This window comes from Meles meles, chromosome 14 (genome assembly GCF_922984935.1).
Source record: "Meles meles chromosome 14, mMelMel3.1 paternal haplotype, whole genome shotgun sequence".
NCBI classification, from domain to species: domain Eukaryota; kingdom Metazoa; phylum Chordata; class Mammalia; order Carnivora; family Mustelidae; genus Meles; species Meles meles.
Genome location: NC_060079.1, coordinates 32,866,367 through 32,872,607, shown reverse-complemented (window position 1 = coordinate 32,872,607; position 6,241 = coordinate 32,866,367). Strand labels below are relative to the sequence as shown.

The following is a 6,241-nucleotide window of genomic DNA, read 5'->3' as shown; positions in this document are numbered from 1 at the left end:
GAGGGCAATGAAGAAAACCTGACCCTATGTTTTCTTTGCAATGAATTGTCCATTCCTCTGCAGTCAAAACATCTACCACTACTGTCAAGGTAAGCTGCTAGCGACAGCACAGGATTTAGAGAAAGAGGGCATTAAAGTACATGTATAAGAAAGCAATGATGGGGATAAGGTAGCTAAAAAGCACAAACTTACAGCTATAAAAGAACTGAGTCCCGCAGACGGAAGGTACAGCACAGTGACACTGTTAACACCGTACTGCCTTTCCAGCCCTGGCCCCAAACGTAGCAGCCACTGAGATGTTGACGCCCAAGAAGAATCATATCGCCAGTTATGAAGTCCTTTTCATGGAGGGAGTGACAGTGGCCAAGAAGGATGCCCATATGCTCAAACACCCTGAACTGGCAGACAAGAATATGCCTCATCTTCACATCAGACCATGAGGCTATGTAAAGCAACAGCTTTCCTGGAGGCATTTCCAGTGATAGCTTACCAACCATTGTATCCAAGATCTCCGTGATTTCCTCCACTTGGCCCCTGAGACGTGACTGCCACTCTGTGCCCCAGCCATCCGGAGACCAGCAGACCACGGCCCAAAGGTCTGGAAGGAGAGCGACCCGCAAGCCTCACCAGAGGGAAAGCTGACAGAGACACCTGCGGACAAAGCACTGTGCCCCCTGGTGCTAACAAGAGAGCTGAGGCTGGGACCGGGTGAGCAACTGAATTCCAGTTTACAGGTGGATTTGGTCGTGGACGTGGCCAGCCACCTCAGTAAAGCTGGAGGAGATTGTTGTGTGTTGAATAAATCTGTAGCAATAAATAAATAACACTGTAGTATATATCTGCAAGTTGCTAAGAGAATAGATCTTGAAGTTTCCCCACAAGAAAATAAAATTGTAACAGTGTGTTGTGGTGATGGATGTGAATTAAACTTATCATGGTGGTCATTTCCCAGTATCCACAAATATAGAATCATTATGTTGTACCTCTGAAACTAACATAATAAGTCAATTAAATCTAAATTTAAGAAAGAAAGAGAGAGCGAGAACAGGAGAGGAGATGGAGGGCGAGGGGAGAGGGAAGGGAAGGGAAGGAAAGGGAAGGGAAGCTGGACTGAGGGAGAAAATGCTTCGTAAAGCACATAGATTTGCCCAAGGTGGCTTTAGCACAGAGCCCTGAGAGCTGGAGACGCTCCTGGCAGAAGGGGACTCTTCCCAGGCTGCCTTCTTCCATCTTCACCCTGATTCAGGGAATTAAGGTATGGCCATCAGGAGTGGTATTCTTATTTCAAATAATAATTTAAGAAGATGCTGAGGTTCCCTCACTTTCCCAAAAGGTGACCCAAATTTCATTTCATTCAACAGCTGTTTACGGGATACCTTCTCACAGGGCTTCCCCTTACCTAGAATTCTTTCTGCTCTTTCTGCTCTTCTCCTGCTACAGACTCAGCTAAGGCTCAGTTTCCCTCGAGAAAGCCGGACCTGCGCCCCACAGGTTTGAGATAAGCGCCGCTGAGAGGTGTCCCACAGCATCCCAAACTTCCCCAACTAGCAGTATGGCAACATTTGCTCTTCTCTGCAGGGAAACCATTCCTTCCAGAAGCGCAGTGATCAAGTCTCTCAGTCAAGGCCCGACTCATCGCAGGCATGTGATACACGTTGGTGGAACCATGTGTATGCACTACTGACTGGTACTATCCCTGGCAGTATGGAAAGAGAAAGATGAATTCTCTCTCTGAGCTCAGGGTCAAGCAGCTGGGATGAGAAAGAGTAAAAAATACACACTGACTGCTATACACAGGGCACTGCTGGAAGTGCGTTATGTGTGTTAACTCATCTACGTATTAACTCATCTCATCCTCGTGACCTTACAGGTAGGAACTACCATCAGCTGCATTATACAGATAAGGGAACTGAGGCACAGAGTGACTTGCCTAAGCTCCCACAGCTAGTAAGTCGCTGACACATAGTGTAACCCAGGCAGGCTCCTGAGCCCAAGTCCTTCCCCACTTAGCTGCATTGCCTCTCAGGTCCCAGATGAAGACAACATGCAGGGTGAGTCACACCCACCCTGTGAGTAAAGTGAAGTACACAGTGCTTGGGGAGATGGGAAGGATAAAGGAGATTTCTGATGTCAAACCTTAGCAGTCCCCTCTGTCCCCTTCTTCCTCCCTGCCCCCAACTTAATAGATTCTGCAAACAACTGATTTTGGAACCAAGTTCAAAGTTTCAGAACCTATCAACACCTGATCAAACTCACTGCCCCAAATTTAAATGGGAAGCTGAGGTTCTAATTCTAATATATTTCAGCATATGGCCACAAATTGCTTTGTAAGTGGAACTGGTCAAAAATCCTCTACCTCTCAGATGAGAGACAATAAGCTTGCTAAACATTATATATGGCACAACCCGACATAAAATATTTTTTAAAAGAGGGCCTCTTGTTCTGAAGCCTGTATTTATGGGCTTAAAGACTGAAAAGGTTTAAGATGAGGTTTTTTGTTGTTTTTTTTTAAACGTTCAGCTTTCCTTTCTTTCATTGCCGTGAAAATAAAGTGGCAATTCATGGCCATAATGGGTAATTCCACACTGTGCCTTCTAGAGAATAAGGAAGAAGGAGCCCTCCGTGTTTGGTATTCATATGTTCCTCCAGGGCCAGAGCCCGTGACCTTGTGACCTGCAGCCGTTGATGGGAAATGCCCAAAGGTTCTCATTCTTGTTCAGCGGCTCACCCAGCATTTTAAAAGGACAATGAAAACATTCCTGGGGCTTCTGGGCTTCTTAACCCCATCCCACTAACGGCTCATTCTATCTTTGAAGAGGTCAACATTTATTATTGTAATACCATTTTCATACTTCTTGAGAGCAGAGTGACCAAGGGAACTGAAGAAAGGAGATTCTCTGGGATGGAAAAGACTCGAGAGGGCCAATTCCATCACTCACAGTTTGGGGTATGAAACAGGGGTCTCTGAGAAAGGTAACTGTAGGTGTCTTTATAAATTAGAAATTCTTATATTGAGATTTTCAGACTTCAGAATTTCAAACGTTTGCTTTTCCTTCCTCATGTGTTTCAACTGTAGAAAAGACATGAAAGCGTATTTTATTTGTCACGTCCAGAGAAAGGGATGACGTCCACATAAGTCACGTTCATTTCCTCAGTGGAACAAAGACAGCATTTTGATGCAGAGGAAGTCAGGATGGGAAGAGGTCCAGAGAGATGGAACTCTGGGATCTCACTCTAAAAATGCCCTTCTCTTATCTTTTTCAGGGCAGGTCTCACTCTCTGAGAATATCACTCCTGCTCTCCTACAACCCATGCCAAGAAAACCTCTCCTTTTCAACTTCAATTTAGGCCATCAAGCCTAACGCATGACTATTTTCCAAGAATCTCTAACATCCTCCCATTGTCCACTGAGGTCATCACGTCCTTCGTAGCCATCAAGTCTTCCCTCTAGGAGTGACTCCTTCCTTAATGCCATTATCATTATCACCATCATCATCATCATGATTCCCATTTGCAGATTGCTAGGTGGCTAGCCGGCATTATTTCCCACCGAACTTCACTCCTGACAACAGCCTGGTGAGGTAGGCAGTGCCACTCCCACCGGAGCTGAGCCTCAGAGAGCTGGGAACTTAAGATCCCAGCTAACAAGGAGCAGAACCAGGATTCACCCCGGAGACCACTGCTTCCGCCACCGTAAAGGCCTGCAGCTGGCCCTCAGCAGTACCCAGAGGGGAGGCTGGCCATTTAGAACCCCGAGAGGGCTGAAGTGGAAGAGGAACCCAAGGAAACAGACCGTGCACTTCTAACCAGCTCCTGGCCGCTGCAGACACGGCTCCTCCAAGGATAGCTGGAGCAGCACAACCTCTTGCTCAATGCATGACTCCTCTGCACAGATGCCCAAAGAATGAAGAAACTTTACGAGGGGCGTGGGGGGGGACTGATGACCCAGAAGTTCCTAGAAACACCAGACGTCAGCTTCTGCAATGGAATGAATACCTACACCACCAGATCAGTCAGTTCAAAATTCTGTACAACGAGTTTTCCCTGACTGAGAGCCGCCTAGCTGCATCCCAGTTTATGTTCAGTCAATATCAAAACAGGGCTAGAAATAGCCCCCAAACGCATTTGGTAATGGAAATATACACTGATCCTTAACTTGCGTTGTGACACATGAAGCTTTAATTATTTACCAGCTCTTAATGCCTGATCCATAATTAATACCAGAATGCACTTCTCTCCCTAGCCGCTCCTTGATTGCTGCCATGACTATGGATTAGCATATCAACATCAAATTCATCTTTTCTTAGGAAACCCATGAATATGTATCCAGCTCGTTGAAGGAGAAGTTTAGAATGCAATTTGCCAAAGCATTAAGGAACTAATAGGAAAGGAAATTGATAATGGTCACCTTCTTAATTTGAATTAATTTCATTAAATTTAAATTAAAAATTAATATGACTGGAAAGTTTAAATGGGTCGGTTCCACACTGACAAAATAGCAAAATCGTCAGTAAGTTTTAAAATGTCCCTTGTGAAATGGTTAGAAGTAATTCCAGCTTTGTCCATAAAAGCATAATTTGTTAAAACATAAAGACTGTCCCTGAGATGTTACTTTGTAGAAACCCAGAGTCCTGATAATTCTGGTGGAAACATTCTCTTCCAGGGTGGGGTTCAGCAGCCCTGCCCCCCGACCCCCAACCCAGAACAGTGCCCTGCCTTCCTGCCAGAATCCCAGACTATGGACTAACTGCTTCCAGCATCGGAACCCACAGGGGAGTAAAGCAGATGTTTGCAAGTGTGCCCATGGCATTCTTACGATGACCACCTCTCCTAGAAAGCAGGAGCCTTTTCTCACTAAGAAAGAGAGGGTGGAGAAAAACAAGGAACACCCATGGAGGCCTCTAGTTTGAAGTGTGAATGCAAACTCACACTTTGCAGACCTGGGAGTGTCATGCCCATATTTTTCATGGCTCCCCTTCAAAGACAGATTGTAGAATTCTGCATCTTCTAAGATTTCATCTCAGCAGCATAGGAAGTCAACATTTGCAGACAGAGCGCAAACACAGAGCCCAAGTCCGTGCGCACGTGTGTGTACACACACACACACACACACACACACACACACACACACAGAGCTGGCTTCCACCAGTCCACATGCCCACATCCACTCTATCAGATGTGCCCGCTTCCTCTTCTCTCCAGCGCTTTCATCCACGTGGGTGCTCTGCCTGCATTGCCCTCCCTCCGGCCGTCAGTCCCTTCCTCTTCTTTTCCTCTTAGTTCTCCTCTCTCAGGACAGGATCCAAGTATCTCCTGCCCTTGGGGACATCCACGACCCAGCCCCCTGCCCCTGTAACTCAAACACCCAAGTTGGTTGCTCTGGGCCCTCCCCACTGTCCCTTTTCTTTGCCATGGTGGTGCCTCCTCGAGGTGCCGATCTCCTCAAGCACAAGGGAGTGCAGCTCCTGGCATCTAGAAATTTATGAATAGAGGTTAAGTCAAACAAATGAAAGAACAGGAAATGAAGAACAAAATCATTAGATGAATTCGTTTGGTCCTTCTCTTGCACCAAATGAGCTCCGTGATGGCCAAGTGTCTGACTGGACTGTGAGGCGAGCCCCAGGAGCACAGAGACAGCAGGGCCTTGTATGTCCCACATTAAACACACACCCTACACATCAGAAATGTTCAGCAAATATTTTCAAATGGATGGGGACGTAACAGCCAGCCTCCAGACTGGTCAACACAGAACAACACATCACTGGGAAAGCCCTGCAGGGGTTCCTGCTCCCCACAACTCCACCACAGGCATGTCATGTCCCGCTTGCAACCTCTCAGGCTTCCATTGGGACCAAGGCTCCCACGTTGTCCCTCCACAGCTCAGACCTCAGAGCCTCCATCTTCTCGTGCTTCTCACAAAACAATGTCCCAGCACTGAAGGCAGCCTGGGACCACATGGCGAATCAGTCCTCCTTTGGTTTCCCTCCCTATTATTTCATTTTAAATAGAGCTCTTTTAAATTAGCTGGTACCCAGACAATGGGTTCTCAGCAAATCCTGAAGGTGGCATTAGAAATCACCAGACGTAGCAGGCATCCAAAGGGAGAGCCACGTTCTGGTTCATTTTGTTTGTTTTTTAGCTGATGTCAGTGCACGGTGTTTCTCAAGCTCCTGCGGCCACTGGCCACCAGGCATCCCAACAAAGGGATTTGCTGTGCAGTGAGCTGATGACTCCCAGAGAA

At 46.7% G+C, this 6,241-nt stretch overlaps 1 pseudogene; it reads left to right on the top strand.

Annotated features, from left to right (window-relative positions):
* Positions 1 to 296: 296 nt before the first annotated feature.
* LOC123925241 lies at positions 297 to 772 on the top strand (annotated as a pseudogene).
* The last annotated feature ends 5,469 nt before the right edge of the window (positions 773 to 6,241 follow it).